An 18929-nucleotide genomic window follows, 5' to 3' on the forward strand; every position below is an offset into this window, starting at 1 on the left:
CCGACTCTAGGGGGCGGTGCTCATCTCTGTTTCAAAGCCGAAGAGCCAGTGCTGTCTGAAGATGTCTCTGTGGTCATGTGGCCGGCATGACTAAATGCCAAAGGTGCACAGAACGCTGTTATCTTCCCACCAAAGGTGGTTTCTATTTTTCTACTTGCATTTTTTATGTGCTTTCAAATTACTAGGTTGGCAGAAGCTGGGACAAGTAACGGGAGCTCACCCCGTTACACGGCACTAGGGATTCAAACCACTGAACTGCCAACCTTTCGATCGACAAGCTCAGTGTCTTAGCCACTGAGCCACCGCATCCCTTGAGGTGTCTATACTGGCCATCAAATAACTATCAGGCCAAGTTCAAGGTTTGGGTCATCACATGTTAGGCCCTAGATAGATCCTATTCACTGTAAAAGACCCAGTGATTCCCTGAGATAATCAGGAGTAATCCTGTTACATATCTGGTATCTGTTGCGGATTGGCCTTCTCTGTGATGACATCTCCCCTATGGAATGCTCTCGCCTCTGACTTTCAGGAGCCACTAAAGAGAAAACCTTGTAGGCATCTTTTGAAGACCATCTCATTACCCAGGCTTTTCCAGTATAGGAGAAGATGCTTCCACTCCATTTTTTCAATGAATATATTTTAATTGGCTAATGTTTTATATTTATATAATATATTGTTTAAATATTTTACTGATATTTTAATTGCTTCATTACACTTTGGCATAGGAAGGGATATCGAAATATATTAAATAAAGTATAATTAGAGAGCCAGTTTGGTCTAGTGGTTAGGGTACCAGGCTAGAAAGTGGGATACTATGAGCTCTAGTCTCACCTTTGCCATGAAAGCCAACTGGATGATTTTGAGCCAGTCACTCTCTTTCAGCCCAACTCACATCACAGGGTGGTGGTTGTGGGGAAAACACAGGAGGAGGAAGGTATGTTGCATATGTTCACTGCTTTGAATTGTTTGTAAAACAATAGAGGCAGGATACAAATGAAAGAAAGAAAGAAAGAAAGAAAGAATAAAGAATAAAAAATAATTTAACTGATGCCATGACTGTCCATAACATCAAGTTCAGTTAAAGGATATAGCATTCAGATTGTTTTAGATCAGGGGTGGATTTTTCGAGGGCTGGATCAGCATTGTGGTTTTCCTCCACGGGCCAGGCCGGGGTGGGGTGGGGTGGGGGGAGATGGAACAGACGCCTCCTGTGGCACCTTGCCGGCCAAAATGGGGTGGGGTGGGGTTAGCAAAAGACTGGCCTGCGGTGCCTCTGGTAGCCAAAATAGGGCTACCTATTAGCTAATAGGGGGGACCGCACGTGCTATTTTCAGGTCAGCTCCGTGGGCCAGTTTTAAGCACCCCGCGGGCTGGCTCCGGCTCCAGCTCTGGCTCTGGCTCCTGGTCCTTCAGTTTGACCCCCCCTCTTCTAGATGACTTCAGATCTGGTCTGATTAATCCTCACTTTCCACGTCTAGCTCTGTGAATTTGAATAATTTTTCATCAACCTGAATTCTGCACAGTGATTTATAGTTTAGAGTATATATAGTTTTTAGACACAATGACAGGAATCCATCCAAACATTTTGCATTCCTGAGCCCTGGTGGCACAGTGGTTAGAACAGAGTACTGCAGGCTATTTCTGCTGACTGGCAGCTGCCTGCAATTTGGCCATTTGGATCTCACCAGGCTCAAGGTTGACTCAACCTTCCATCCTTTGGAGGTCGGTAAAATGAGGATCCAGTTTGTTGGAGGCAATATGCTGACTCTGTAAACCACTTAGAAAGAGCTGTATAGCAGGGCTCTCCAATCTTGGCAACTTTAAGACTTGTGGACTTCAACTCCCAGAGTTCCTCAGCCAGCAAAGCTTTCCTTAGCAAAGCTGGCTAAGGAATTCTGGGAGTTCAAGTCCACATGTCTTAAAGTTGCCAAGGTTGGAGACCCCTGCTGTAAAGGACTGTAAAGCAGTATATAAGTCTAAGTGCTATTGCTATTGCTATCCCTCCTCTTTGTGCCCCCGGCAGAGTTCCATCTTGATTCTCCTGGTAATGGTGTCTACAAGAGATAATTCTTTAAAAAAAAAAAATTCCTCCAGAATCTGAAGCAATGGGTTTGTTTCTGAGTTACGTGTTGGATTGTAAATTTTATTCCCCTAAAGGAGAGGACTGAAAAATTATCCCACAGGTCTTTTATACTCAACACCTTGAAGAATAAACATGATTTCATTGTGAACTGGGCCTTGGTTAAGGAATCTCCCTAGCTTTCTTTCTCTTCTGACCAGACATAGGGAATTTAAAAAAATACATCTGTGTGGCTAATCTGCCTTTGCCAGCTTAATTTTCTTGGATTGTCAGAGAAGCCATACTTGACTCTCTGTATTCAGGTAGTATTAGTGACAAATGCAGCTTATTCCAGCTGTCTAAGAATAAACTTGAAGATAATGGGCTGAATATCCTGTTCAAGCCCAGGGAAAAGAGGCAGGAGAAGAGGATAGGAAATAATCACTCATGTGTTTTTAATGTGGAGTAGTTGAATTCATTATGCCAACATTTTATAATCAGCAGGAATGTTTGATCAGTGTCTGATGAGGATCAAACATCAGCAATTGATCAGAGAGACATTTAGGGCATTTCAACATCAGTGGGTAAGAATGAAGTTCTGAATGGGGAATAAAATCAGAATCAGTTATAAGAGCAACCTAAGTATGCTTTACTAGTCTATGTTTTGACACATACCATACTCAATAGAGTGTAGTGCTTCATTATTTTATTTATATCTAAGTGTGTTAGACCTCCATGGCTGGATTTTGTTATATCTTGTTTTAAGCAGCTCACTGACCAAAATAAACTCTCTCTCTCTCTCTCTCTCTCTCCCCACCCCTCCTCAGTTTTAAGTCAGGGAAGCAATTCAGATTTGAGGACAAGATTGTCCCATCCAATCCAGATGATGTCAAAGCAAATTTCTTCAGAAGTCCAAGTCCTAGGCCAATTCTGATTTTATACTTATCCTTTACTGTATTTTTATATGCTAAGCTCTGATCAGTAGCTGATTGGAATTAAGATAGTTTAAGCAATTTAATTCTGAGGTGAATTAAAAGGGGGACAGTCTGTGTTTCAGAAGAGATAAAGGGGCAGAGAATCAGAGACCCAAGATACATAAAAAGAAAGCGAGGAGGACTGGATGAGAAACCTTTATATTTAACCTATATTCCAGGTTATATTGCTTAAGAAATTGTGATAGTACACTTCCAGTATAATGGAATCATAGCAGATTATACAGTTGCACACATACTGGTGTCCAGAATCTCTGTGCTCATGCTTCTATTCATATATGAAAGGACATACTGCATTCATGTTTACGAGACAAGCATACAATACAACTAACGGTTTGCCTAATTTCAGTATGCACCAAGATATATTTGATATGTTTTTGCTGGGCATCTGCTTTATGCTTGCTCTGATTCTAATTTGAAAGGACCATATATATTACTCTCTGCAGGTTAAATAAATGCATTTAGTGTCAAAGGTATACTAAAACAGACGATAAATGTATAGAAGCACATACAAGTATTTGCCAGTCCCATTATGATACCAAATAATTATATTTTAAAAGAGGGAGAGGAGGGAAGGGGAAAGGAAGATGTATAAAGTAACCCTGATACTGAAAACATGTTCAGGGTATGTTGTGGATAAATTGAGATATGAAATATAACTATTACTGTATAACTACTGTGTTTCCCCGAAAATAAGACCCTGTCTTATGTTTTTTTGAACCCTGAAATAAGTGCTTGGCCTTATTGCCATGCATTCAAAAGCCTGATTGGCCTTATTGTCAGGGGATGTCTTGTTTTGGGGGAAACGGTATTATATGGAGAAGCCAAATTTGTATTCTGATGGAGCTGTCCAAGGTCCTAATTTGCTCCAAACATGAAAAGCAGGTTACCTTAATAATCCTGGTGTTAGTGAGCAACAGTGGAAAAGAATTATTGTCCTTATATTCTGCTTATCAGCATACCAGGTATTTGACAACCTCACATTTGTTTTGCATTTTTACCAAGCTGTTTGTCTTGATCTGTTTTATTCTGTGACATACCCAGAGCATATTCTGCAATCTTTTGGGCTAGGTAGGCATAGTTAGAATTTTAAGAGCCTGATTTTTTGTGGGGGCGGGGTTGCAAAATTCTAAAACCTCAGTCACCGCACATCTTATTCTAAGGCTATTTGTCATCGTCTCCTTATCTTCCCTGCTTGTCATTTTTTTGGACTAAGAAGACTGTGTATATACTGTATATATTTATACTTGTATGAAGACATTTCTTAGGTTTATGAGGTTAGTCTGTGTGCAAGGGATCCTGAGTACATATTCATACATATATTTCAACATATTGTTGAAAGTTGGACCTTTGCTTTGCAGAATGTCAAAATGTTCCAATATTTACAATCATTAAAAAAAAATATAGTAATTTAAATGGGACAGGATGTTTAAGAAAAATGAGCACTGATGCTAACTTATGGTCTTCAAGCCTAGAGAATATTGTTTCATCAAATCACAATTCTATCAAGAAATCCAATTGAGACACATAATCTATTATGCTGATTTATTTAAAAGTAAATAGAATAGAATAAAATAGAATAACAGAGTTTGAAGGGACCTTGGAGGTGTTCTAGTCCAAACCCCTCCTTAGGCAGTAAACCCTATACCATTTCAGACAAATGGTTGTCCAAATTCTTCTTAAAAACTTCCAGTGTTGGAGCATTCACAACTTCTGGAGGCAAGTGGTTCCACTGATTAATTGTTCTCACTGTCAGGAAATTTCTCCTTAGTTCCAGGTTGCTTCTCTCCTTGATTAGTTTCCACCCATTGCTTCTTGTTCTACCCTCAGGTGCTTTGGAGAACAGCTTGACTCCCTCTTTTTTGTGGCAGCCCCTGAGATATCGGAACTCTGCTATCATGACACCCCTAGTCCTTCTTTTATTAAACTAGACACACACCAAGAATAACTAGGCAATGTTATTCTGTGAAACAGGTTTTTTAAAAAAATTCTTTATGTTACTGAAAGGCAGTACCTACTCTGTGAGAAGCAGTGGGAGTCTGTTAAATGCTAATCATTTCAACTGAAAAGCTCAATAGGGTTCTATGTTCATACCTGTGTCTGTGCTACGCTTTGGACTTGCAAGATTCTGAAATTAGGCTCCGCATTTAAAATAAGAGCCATATGATCCTAAGAATACGTGGCATCTTTGTTAACCGGAATCTGACTCATTTTAGGTGGGACAATTTTATGCTGTGTTTAGCTTCTGCCTTTCTGATCCCAGGCCTGAGATAGGAAAGAAAGACTTTCGTAGTTGTATCTTTGTCCCTGGTGTCTCTGATGGCTAGTCACATTTCCTTGGCCTCTGTCCTAGTTCTTGTTTATTCAGGGGATAACATTTAGATTCTTAGGAACCCTGACTGCTTGTGTGTGAATTGTGTTCTCAGCTTTGACTGGTTTGAGATGCCAAGGCGTTTGTCTCTTGTTCTCTGGTTGGGCAAATGTGCTAGCACTATCAGAATGTGTGATCTTAAAATGTCATTTCTGTTCATGCATGTGAATGATTTTTCACTCCCTAATCCCACCCCGCCCTCATCTTTAAGCCAGGAGGTCTCGATTCAGTCACAGTTTGTTTAAGCCAAGCGAGAACAAAATGAATTCATAGAATGAGAAGATAGCTATATTGGGAAGTGTTCAAACACCTCTACATGGGGCACACCTTTCTCTGAGATAATTCAAGTTTCATGTATGGCATTAAAAGGCTGTTTACATAGCAAAAGAATGAGAAACTTATAAAGTAACTGACATGGGTTTGTGTATGTTTGTATATCTTGGCAGCTTTCTATATCATCGACTGTGGTATCCCTTTGAACTGATTTAGGCAGTTGGAGGTGGGTGGCACAGTTTTGTGCTGGTTCAACTCTTTCTTTTAAGAATGGTCCCAATCGATGTTGATAGGGAGTGAGAGGTCCAGCTCACAGCCCCTGCATTGTGGTGTGGCTCAGGGCTTGGTATTTACTCCACTCATTTTTAACATCTACATGGAAACACTGGGTGAGATCATCCATCACCGTGGGGCGAGATATCATCAGTATGTGGATAATATCAGTTATATATCTCCATCCGGGTAAAATGAGCGATGCTGTGGATACTCTTTGGTGCTGCCTGGAATTTCCCTGGATGGGGAACAAAAAAATTCAGCTGAACCCTGGTAAGATGAACTGGCTGTGTGTGGGCCTCTCTGCATCCTGGAGTTTATCAGCTCCTTTGGTCTTGGTTGTGCAGCTTACTGGAGGTTTGTATCTGAAATTGGCAGGCAGGACACGGTGTTATAGGCATTCATGCAGAAAGAATAGGTGCTCCTTGGTAGTGGCTTGCCTACATATATGGATGTTTCTCCCTTTTTCATGCTTTCTGAAGGATTTGATGCACGGGTAGGTTCTACTTACTTTTACTACTGGTTCGCGACAGATCGTGTACATGCGCTTGCTTCGCTCGAATGTCCGCCAAGCTTCTGCACATGTGCAGATCACCTATGAAGATATCCGAGGCAGTGGGCAGAGCCTCCTGCCAGTTTTACTACCGGTTCTTGTGAATTGGTCCGAACCGGGGGCAACCCACCACTGTTGATGACTATATGTGGCTCCAACAAAAGAGAATATCTGTAGCTCAGGGTTGAATTGTGAAATCCTTGGTACTCTCTGAGTCTGGTTCTTTGCTTGTAGATGCTTCATTACCAAACCAGATAATATCATCAGTGCTAAATCAAGAATTCCACAGTTAAATAATGGTGCAATTTATAGTATAGATGGTGGTTTAAAACCTGGCAACCTGGGAGCATATTATTGAGTCCTTGTCCAAAAGAAACAACAATAAGTAGAAATCATACTACCTGCCTGGACAAAATTGTATAAATGAAGGTCTGTTTCATGTTCTTATATAGGACACAGCATAGTAGCATATGGCTTAGAGTTTCTACTGAGCCATCATCACATGAACATAATTGAAGAGACATGGGAGTTCTCTTAATACACCCCAAAAGGACTGCTAAGGGCAATGCATCCAACCTGGCTAAAGTGAAGAGCTTACGAAATTTCAGAATCATGATGTATGATAAATAACTGGCTGGAGTGAATTCCTTTGGGAGAATCTGATAAATAATGGAATGGGACATCTTGCTTAAATTTGTTTGAAGATCTACATATCAAATTCATCTTTTGAGGGCAGTTCTAGCATTATCAAAACCAAATGAGCCCACTTTTCATAAAGAAGCCAACTAAATTAATTTTATCAATGGCTTTTTAAAGATAAAAAATTACCTCTAAATATATATGGGATCACATACTGTACAGTATATGGAAAGTAGGGTTAACTTTAATCAAAAGGTAATAGAAAGAAATCGTGCTCTAGCATCCAACAAATCTCTACTTATAAGATAGCATTTTGATAGATTGTGGAAGCAATTTATTTTGAATTATTTCAAGAATATGAAACTTTGAAGAAGAGCAAATTTGGGAGCTGTAAAGAAGCTGAGGGGACTGCCTTAGTTTGCAAGCTGCAGGGATATAATGGGCTCCTTTAGCGGCAAATTGTTATGATACCAGTAGAAATACTCTATGTGACACTCATCTGGTTAAAAAAAAAAAGCATTCCAGAATAGGGAAGCATGGAATTACACGTCAAGGTATTTGTAGATGCCCACCTGCACAGTTTGTGTCCCTAATATTTGCCATTTGTGAATTATATGAGAATGTCGGACAAAAAGCAAAATTTTGGTTTTCCAATAGTTTATTGATAACTTTTAGCAGAATGTCTCGGAGTGCCCCCACAGTCTCTCCCTTGGTATTAGGTCAAAGGATTTAAAATCAACAAATGTTGCCAAAAGAAAACCTTGGGTGCAGAACAATGGAGAACCAAATAATGATCTAATGTTGATCATTCCCCTCTATATCCAGCCTACTCTTCAGCAACAGTATTATTATTTTGTACCCAAACCACTGGTTTTAGAGTTAAAGATCTGATATAGAGTTTGTTTAAATCATGTTTAGTAAACTAATAGTTGTAGGATCAAGTTCATTTTCTTTGTGTAGCGTTATAACAATAGTCTGATCGGAATGGGACAACTCGCCACAGTCAACTGACTGTGGCCAATTTACCATGATCAACTTGTCACAGCCAGTTCACCATGGTCAACTCACCATAGCCAACTCACTCTGGGACAACTCAACATGGCGAACTCACCATATGACAACTTGCTGCAGGACAATTCAACAATTCAATTTAATTATTTAAAATCATTTTAAAAAATCATTTTGTTTTTTGTCATTCACATTTCATTTTGTCCCTCCTTTGGCATCTTTTCTTTAATGATTCTATTCCACTATTTCTTTGATATTACTGTAACTCTTGTCCCATGGCATTGGCAAGTTGTCCCATGGCAAATTGGTCATGGTGAGTTGTCCTGCGCTACATTGGCTGCAGTGAGTTAGCTGCAGCAACTTAACTGTGGTGAATTGGCCGTGGTAAGTTGTTGTAGGCTGATTCGCATCAAATGGAAATTGGGCTAGATTGCTAATATGTGTGAATAGAGAGCCCTTCCTGGTTTATTTATTTATTTATTTATTTATTTATTTATTTATTATTTATTTATTTATTATCTGGCACTGAGAGCCAGATTTCCCATGCTTCCTAAGCAAGTGGCAACCAAAATAAAGGCCAATTTGTGTTGATTTATTGCAATAACTGACATACAAAGGGGACATTCAAATGCATAAGGTGCCCTTTGAAGAAATTATTCTGTGTGTTCTTCCTGCGGGTTATGACAAGTGGAATTCTGGGAGAAATTCATAATACGCAATAAGCCTATTCAGGGGAATTCAGCACATCTAAAAAGTCACCTCTGTTGCAGGTTGTCAGTGTGTATATGTGCATAGAGGCAATTGTCCAACTTCTTTAATGCTTATCATTTTCCGCTTTATTCTTAACATGTCAGTTCATTTATACAAGCTGCCCTGATGCATGGGTAGGGCATTAGCAGGAGAAATGACACGGCAATAGAAATATTTCCTTTGCTTTGTTTTGTTTTGTTTTAAAAAAACCCTCCTGCCAATCACAAAGCACATCTTTATTCCTCTTTCCTCCAACAAGCGAAATCAAATGGAAATTAATTCTGGAATGGAAGTTCATTGTTCACTCAAATTTAAGCCAAGCCTCTGCTATAATTTTACCATGCCTGCTGAACCTGAACTGAACCAGAAAAGAAAATATTTATTTTTAGCAGAATTCTTTTATAGTATCCCCATCACAGGCCTCTGGGTAGTGTACACAACAGCATCATAATAAAAATTATACAATATACCTCCCAACTACCGATAAAACAGTCCACCAGCACTAGATACATACAAGAGAATCATTCCAACACCCTCAATTGCTGGTATGAACTATTATATATTACACTGGGAGAAAAGTCATTTGTACCTTTAGATGAAGCACTTAACTCCCCTTCTTTAAAAAATGTAGAAAATAATACACTAAGAGTAATGTTTGAAATCTCCTGATGTAATTACAGTATTTTAAATCCTAAAATACCTGACTTGGAAGTTATGCTTCATGAAAAATATGTTTCACTCTAAATTTGAAATAACTGGAATTTTATATGAAAAAGTAAAGACAAATATTGTTACAGAAACCCATCAAACAGTATTCCTCATAATGAACATACAGTAAGATATGTGACTCAAGTTAATTAACATAAAAATTTAGGAATAGAACAGAGGAAATCCTGTAAGATTAGAGTAGAGTAGAACAGAACAGAACAGAACAGAACAGAAAAACAGAGTTGGAAGGGATCTTGGAGGTCTTCTACTCCAACCCCCTTCCTGCTTAGGCAGTAAACCCTACACCACTTCAAACAAATTGTTGTTCAATCTCTTCTTAAAAACTTCCAGTGTTGGAGCATTCACAACTTCTGGAGGCAAGTTGTCCTACTGATTAATTGTTCTAACTGTGAGAAAATTTCTTCTTAGTTCTACGTTGCTTCTCTCCTTGATTAGTTTCCACCCATTGCTTCTTGTTCTTAGATTAGGTCATTTTGCCTAGTTTAAATAGAGGCTGGTCTTTCCATTTTTTTTTTGGACAAGGCTAGTTTTAACTTTTACAGGTATTCCTCAACTTACAATCACAATGGAGCCTGAAATTTTGGTTGTAAGTTGTTAAAGTCACATGTTGAGTCACCACATGAGCAGACTTGATTTCATGACTGTTTTCACAATGGTCACAAAGCAAGTCATCATGATTGTTAAGTGAGTCATGTGGCCTTTAAATAAATTCTATGGTTGTTAAGCAAATCCATTCTTTGGAATGGGTATTTTTTGCCAGTTTCTAGAGTTGCCTCTAGATGAGATGGGCAGCACACAAATCTAATAAGTAACTTGCAAATCATGGTTTTGTGTCTGTGGGTTGCTACAGCTGGTGACAAATGCAAGCCAATGGCAAACATCCAAAATGCAGTTACATGATGGTGGAGGATGGAATGTGGCAGTCACAACTTCGAGGATGTGCTGCAAATAGCTTTTTTGAAGTCCATTGTAATTTCAAACAATCATTAAGCATTTGGCTGCAAGTTTAGAATTACCCATAAAGCCCTTCATGTCATGGGACTGGGGCATCTCTTCCTGGTTACATCAGCCTAGCCCACCCTATTAGATCCAGCGCAAAGGTATGCTGCATGTATCACCCACTAAGGACCTACATCTGTTGTGTCCCAAAAGACATGCCTTTTTTGCTGTGGTGCTTACCTAATGGAACATTCTTCTTCCTGAGATTAGACTAGCTCATGTCTTTGATATCCCAAAAATCCGCAAGGCCTGGTTACCTTATCAGACTTGGCTCTCCCAGGGAACCAGATACATAGTTTGATGGCTCCACTGAGGAGGCTCTTCTTTTCTCTTTTGCCTAAGGTTTGTATATTTGTTTTTAAAATATTTATTTTTAAGATGGATTTTTTTTTTGCTTTAATTTATATGCCGCCCTTCTCCGGAGACTCAGGGCGGCTTACAATGCATTAAGCAATAGCCTTCATACTTTTGTATATTTTATACAAAGTCAGCTTATTGCCCCCACAAACCGGGTCCTCATTTCGCCTACCTTTGAAAGGATGGAAGGCTGAGTCAACTTTGAGCCTTGGCAAAGTGTACCAAAACAATCATTGGAATATTTCTTGTAGTTGAAAATCTTGAACATATTTTTCTATACATTATCAATTTCTACCTCTATATCCTCCTTCTTCCAATTCAAAAAATATTGTCAAGACATTAATAATCTTTTCTTCATCAGGAGTCTTTAGAATTGCTCTAAATCTCAACACAATTCCTTCTATCTCAATTCCAATAGAACCAGGTTGTCTAATTCTCTTTCTAACTAACTGCTTCTAATTTATTATTTCTTTGATCAAATAATTTCTGCAGCAAATCTGATATAATTTTTCTCTCTGCAGATTGCTCTATTGATTCCCTTTCCCCTCCATTCTTGCCACCTTTGAATAGTTGCCATTATAAATTTCAAATTAAGGGAAAAAGAAAAGCAAACTCCCCACCCCATCTTTTGTCTTTCAGTGCCTTTAAAACGTTACTCTCTTGTGGCATTCCATAGTTATAATAAACAGCACAATTCAGGTGTCCCTGTGCCTTTAAAACTTTCATCTCTATTGCACTCAAGATCATAATTCATGTTTCCATACATATGATCAACATCAGACTCTGGCTTATCTCAATGTTTATCTTTCTTTTTTTTTCTTGCATAAAGTTTTTTTATTTTATAACATATAAAAATTCCATTTTTGGTTAAACAGTATGTTGTGTGGGTACAAATAGTTTTAGGAAATGATCATCAAAGTGTTTACAACAATGTTCATTACATTGATATTCATTTTATTATAATCATAATAATCGTACTGATACTTGCTTATTCATTTTAACAAACTTATCTTTCATTTTTTTAAATCCACCAATTGTCTGCACTGTTTAACAGCAAGAAAGAAGCATTACCATAAAGATCTCATTCTTTTGTCTAATTTAATTTACCTTAATTGGTTCAAAAGTACTTTACTAAAAAGTAATCTTTCAGATAACGATATCCTTTAACCTTTTAAAACTTTCTTATTCAATTCATGATTAAGTTTTTTTTGCTAGTTCTTCATTCTTTAAAGCCATTTTTTCTTTTATTGCTTTGCAATCCAGAAAAAGTGATAACTCACCAAATACAATCTTTTATTGCTGCTCAAAAAAAATCCTTCTTTAGCTATAAATTAATTGAATCCAAAGTGATTAATAAATGAGGTTTCATTGAACTTTGTGTCCATATAGGATATACTACGGTTGTGAGCTTAGATGGAATCCCTTAACTCACAATCATTCAATGCATGAATCAACTGCGAATACCTTCATTTCTGCAGTTTACTCATGAGGAGCAGCAGTATGGAGTACAAATGGGTAATTTTATAATATTTCCTATATCTGGAGAGGCTTTGGCAGCCAGCATTCAGCTCTTGGCTGCTGTATTTTATCAAATGTCATCTCCTTCAGAAATGTCTAGTTCACCATGATCCTCACAGAAAGCCAGATGCTAAAAAGTTTTGGCAGGGCCACTTTACTAATTCAGAATTTCACATGAAATTCTTCCCTGGCTTGAGCGATCTGTAGATAACACCTACTGCTATGGCTAAGATCAATTATATTACTTTACTATATGAACTTCTTGAAGAACTACAGAAGGGGCCACCAATCAAGGAGAGATGAATTGTTCAATCAGTATTTTTTACACCATTGCTTTCTATTGACTGTGAATTTTCTACTAGTTGTGAGCCATGTTACCTAATAGCAAATCTGTATAATCCTTTTAATGATAGAAAACATGGGAACTCACTTATTTACACCCTCCACAAGTCTTTTAGAGAAATGCCCATAGCTCAGTTGGCAGACAGAAAATTTGTATGCAGAAGGATTATCTCTAGTTAAGAAAGTTAGATGATATAGGTGGCTACTTTGAGCAGAGTACACAAGAGCTGTTTTCAGGTCTGCCAGGCACAGCTTGGTGCCTTACAGGCATCCTGCCATCAGAGGATGGCATCAGAAAGGGTGATGATGGTGGGATAAATGGGCAGTAAAGCTCTGTATGTATCTCTCTGTGTGTGTGATTGGAAATAGGGAGGGAGGAATGACAGGTGATGAAAACCCAAGAAGCTTGGCACCAGTTTGTACCAGAATTCAAGGCCAGACACCCTGAGAAAGAATGCCTATTGCCCCAAAACATTTTAGTGTTCTCAAAACATCTTGGTGAGTTCTGACTGGCTAAAGATGGACTGGTCATTGGGGGGAAAGGTTGGAATTAGGGGAAACCTTTCTGTATCTTTTGAGTGTGTGAAATCCAAAGTCTGATCTTACTGTAGCCAATGTCTTTTTAGTAAAAGAACCTTTTGCTTCAACCCAATGGAGTCGAGGATCTCTCTTTCCTAAGGGATCAGATTGAGGCAGGTCTGACAACTGAACAATTTCCATCAATTCAAGGGTAGTCAAATGCAGCACTCCAAAAGTGAATGGACCAAAATTTATTTATGAGGAGGTCAAATAGAGTCAAATCTGTTAAACAGATCTCACATCTCCTGTCATTACAGTCAAGTCCTGCAAATGCAATCATTTATATCAATTCTCCAATTGCACAAATGTTGTCAATTGATGAAAAGGACACATATTTGGATTTAACAGACATGTGGATTTAATAGAAGCCTTAACCCAATATGATTAATTAAAGTTTTACAAATGTGCCTTAATTAATTGCAAGCTTAGAGCACGAATTAGTAAATAATAATTTAACAATAATTAACTTGGGGACAACGTGTGTGGTTAGGTGGTTAGGTTTACCAATCTCCTCATGCACTGGCTTTCCCGAGTCTGTCTTTTGCTCTCAGTTTATTGGCCTTTCTGGTACTTGTTTCCAGAAAATCTTGAATGATTTGTAGATATGGTTCCTCTTTTAAAGGCCACTTTCTTCCCTCTCAAATTCACTTGTATGCATCTATTTTGAAAATGCTGTTGAATTAGCACCTTTTAATGAGAACATACAAGTTTTCTCTTCTTGCTCTAGGAGGGATTTTTTCTTTGGGTGTAACTGGGTCACTTCAACACACAGGCCACAATTGTATTTTGTGTATTTTCTGGTCCAAGGAATTTACTCTCTGAATGTGTTCTTAGATTTATTTCCAGCCAACTGAGTTCTAATAAAGTGGGTATGAGAAGGAAAAAGCAGAGTTCAAAAAGCATACAAATGCAAATATATCAAGAGCTGCCAAGAAAGGTATTTTTATTAATATTCATCCTATGGGAGATTTTGCCTTTGGGAACTGAGCCCCAATTGATGCAAATAAGGGTTATTTTTGGTCAAAACACGGGCACAAGCAACATGCAGAGGAATTGAGTTAGAAACCACTTGAGGGCTTTGAAGCAATAGGTCAATAGTCACATGAAGTCATTTCTGTAGCATTTTAGAAATGAATGCATTGTTACTGATGATGCCACATCATTTTTAACCTTATGGTAGTTCTGATTGAGCCTTGTTCAGCTGTCAGATGTCATGACTGATGCAAACCACATTCTTGGTTAAAATAATGCCAAGGAAAAAATTGATTGACCCTAATTTGATATTCCAGAACTGCAGCTTTAGAATACTGAAAAACATCTGAAGACTCTGGTAGCATTAATCAAGAGATAAATTTTCATTGTCTTATCCTGGTGTCTCAGTTGTAAAAAGATTAAACCTCTCTCCATTTCAGGAGAACGGAGTTACCTGTCAGTCATGCTTGCTGTAAGTTGCATGATTGTCTATGGACTTTCAAGAGACTTCATTTAGTGCCAAAATTAAAGTGTTCCTGCAAATGGAGAGGAGGAGTTGTGTCACTTTCATGGCTGAAGCTGATATTAAGACCTCAGCAGAAGCAACTGCAAGCTCGTAAAGAATCTAGAATCACTGAGGTTGAGGAAGGAAGTAAAAAAAGTAATATTTAAAAAGGGGTATCTATAGACCATCCAAAGTGAGACACCAGGAAGATTCAGAAATACAGATTTGTGTGTTGTGACAAAGTCAAGGTTAAGCAACAGAACCAAAGGTATTGGATGTTGAAGCAATAAGAGACTTAGTGTAAGTGTGTGTGTGTATATACATACATACATACATACACATATTATATACATATACTGTACATAGTGAAGTTTGAGACATTCCTTGTTGTTGCTATCATGATAACCTAAGATCTTTGATCTTGAAAATATTCTGTTTCATTCAAATTCACCACAGCTTTACATTTAACTCTTACAACTTAAAAATTAAAAGCTCAGAGGCCCATCCTAGATTCAATTATGTAATTTCACCTCTTTTTCATTGAAGGAATCCTTAGGGCAAGTATAATTTTAGGAGAATTGGATATATGTGCACTGTGATAGAGAAGGGTCCGTAGATCTGCACAGTATTAGAACACATATTTTAGTGAAAGGGCACTGGGATCAGCCATAGTATCTCCATATCAGACTAGAAAAGTGTAATTGGCAATATAATAGCGTAGGCTTTCATGACAGATATTTGTTGGGGGGGGTTGGGCTTTAGGATTAGTGACCATGGTCTAGACAACATATGTCTTGATGTTTTGCCAGCAACTATGGATGGTATCTTCAGAGGTAAGGTGGTCTGCTATGCAAGCCTCAGGCAACTGAACTGGAACTAACTGAGCTCCTGTCATTATAGCCAAATATCTTGACTGCTTTTTGGTCTTTAGCCAATCTGGTTTTTGATTGATGCTGGTTGACAAGGGCTGGTTTCTGGTTGGTTCTTTGTTTGTACCTGATCCTGATTGGTCATTTTGATAGTGTTGATTTCTGATTAGTCCTTTATTTAGGTTGGTTTCTGACTGGTCATTTTAAACTGCAACTTTGAAGTTGGTTGAAACTCAGTTTAAATCTCAGACTGGTCCCTTTAGATGAGCTGAACTTCATTCTTCACAATCTCTCATCCATTGACCATGATAGTTCAAGAATTATGGGAGTTGGTTCAAGGTATATTAGTCATCATTCCTACTGCTTTTATTTAAGCTTATGACCTGGCCAGCCCAAGACATACCACTGCCTGAGACAAAGCAGCAACTGGAATCCTTAATATATTCTCCAGGTAAATCAAGGTTCAAATGATAAATTTGCTTATATTCCTTGTCAGAGCTTTCTGTACAGTCTCAGTGTGTTCAAGTGACACTTAATAGTAAAAGGAAGTAGTGATTCCCCAAGCCAGTTCAGTATAGGTTACAAATCATGCCAGATTCCATGTCCTGTGGATTAGGTTCCATTACATTTTAGAGAACATTTTGGTCTTAAAAAATTCAGCCTTTCTTACCACAGTACTTTGTTCAACATTTTAAAGACATATTCCTCCTGGATGGATGGATGGATAGATGGATGGATGGATGGGTGATGGATGGATGGATGGATGCATGATGGATGGATGGATGGATGGATGGATAGGCAAGGGAATTTCAGTGTTTGTTTACTTAGATCCTACTTTTCAACCATGCAGAATAACATACCTGAGACTTCCTCCAAGGACCCCTTTTGGAATATTCCCACATAGGTTCTTCAGTTAATTGGATTCAAAATATAGTAGCTTAGATGTCTCTCCTCTTGTTATTGTATCTATTCAAAAATTGCTATCGACATTATTACTTGAAAATTGCTTTTTAAATCTTCTCATCTCAGATGTTATAGGGCAGGGGTGTCAAACTCAATTTTATTGAGGATCGCATCAGGGTTGTGTTTGACCTCGGAGGGGGGAGGTACAGGGGGCATGGCCAGCTCGATATCATATGTGTTGGGTGCGCCTGTGGTGGCCCGAGCACTCTGCCAGTGAAAACAGGCTCCCGAGCTCTGTTTCCGGTTGCAATGAGCTCCTGCAACCCTCTGCCAGAGAAAACAGAGCTTGGAGACCCACACACAGCCCTCCTGAGCTCCGTTTCCAGCTACGACAGCTTCCTGCAACCCTGTGCCAGTGCCCTTCACTGTTTCCAAGGGGGCATCACAGGCCAGATCTAAGCACCCCATGGGCAGTATCCGCCCCCCCGGCCTTGAGTTTGACACCCCTGCTATAGAGTAAAATAAATTTTATAATTGATTTTAAAAACCACTGTTATATGGTATATTTGGATGATGCTAGGATTTTTCCTTTAAACCAATTATGATAATTGTGAGTTTTTATCATTCCTATTCTAAAGGTAAATATTTGTTGCTGCCCATTGGCAATATTTACAACATCATTACCATAATTAACATCTTCATTTGGCTGGGGGTGTTTTCAGCTCATTAGAAGTGATCAGTAAATATGAGACATTCCCTTTAACTATTCTATGTAAATATTTGTTATTGATAAATTAATTTGACATGCAAATGTAAAATACTGAATGGAATAAGGAATTGGAATGTTTAACATCCTTATAAAATAATTCAGTAAATCTTAGCTTGTTCAACAAAAATAATATTTTAGAATTAATGGAGCCCCTTTGAATTTATTTAAAACAGGTATTTACATCTTTGTGATGTTGGAGATGCAATTACACATCATTAAAACATACGTTTTCACAAAGTTCTAAAGTTGTTCTGTTTGGGAACAAGTAATTACACATATTTATTTTTCTCTGAAATACATTTTAGCATTTTCAGATGTCAATATTCTTTTAAGACTGGGAACAGATACTAAGAATATAAACTATATTCAAATTAACCCTTCAGATGCATTTGATTCAAATTGTTTATTTGATAAAAAGTTGATGTGCCTGAAAAACAAAACTGTTTTGAATGTGAATGTGATGGAACTCAATGTGTTTAATGCATCAAACTGATTCAGTTTTTGATTTAAAGTGACAATCCCATAACATTATGATGACTCTTTCAATGCTTTCTAGTTCATTTATGTTTATGCTGCTCCAATTCTGCACGATTTTGGTTGAGAACTAGAATGGAGAAGGTAGAAGACTGAGTCATGAGAAAGACTCCCGGTAAAAGTAGGGTTCTAGAAATTGATTATGAGATTAGAAAACATATTTGTTTCAAACATGCTGAAACTTAAGGGGATCTTTGACCAAACTGAATGGAATTGTAATGACAAAGATTAGAAATTTTTACTATATATTGTATGGAGGAGACTGCAAAAGCAAGTCAGACCCCTAATATTGTGTGTGTATGTATGTATGTATGTATGTATGTATGTATGTGTGTGTGTGTGTGTGTGTGTGTGTGTATACATATATACACATATATATACACATATATATCACACACACTTCACAGATCCATTGAATAAAGATGTATCTAATATTGGTTACAACACAATAGTCATGTGATTAATCTTTGGTTACCAGAAACTAGTACCTGTCTCTCCTTCTTTGCCTAGGGGTTTCATCAGGATTTCTATTGAGCCACTACTATATATAGAATATAGAATTTAGTTGGCTTTATTTTGATCTAGCAGAGCAAATCTTAATGCCAGCAAGATCTGTTCTTTCTCTGACCTGGCCCTGTCCTTCCCCTTCTTGGCTCTTCCCCACCTTTAGGGTAGCCTATTTCTCTGAACAGTTCCTATAATGCTCTAAATGTTCTAAAGATCTAGTTCTGTGAAAAGCTCAAGCTGTTGTCAAATATTAATAATCCTATTAAAGCCATTTTAAGGATCAAGTAAAACCTGTCAGAGTAAAAGTAAGGCCTGCGTCCAAGGAGGAAGTCTAGTAACTGAATGGATAGAAAAGTAGGACTAGGAGATGGATGCAGAGAAAAATCTTAAGCAGTAGATCAGCTCTTACTAATGGAAAAAAAACATGG

The sequence above is a fragment of the Pantherophis guttatus genome, chromosome 2 (genome assembly GCF_059756535.1).
Source record: "Pantherophis guttatus breed Tessera chromosome 2, ASM5975653v1, whole genome shotgun sequence".
In the NCBI taxonomy this organism is placed as follows: domain Eukaryota; kingdom Metazoa; phylum Chordata; class Lepidosauria; order Squamata; family Colubridae; genus Pantherophis; species Pantherophis guttatus.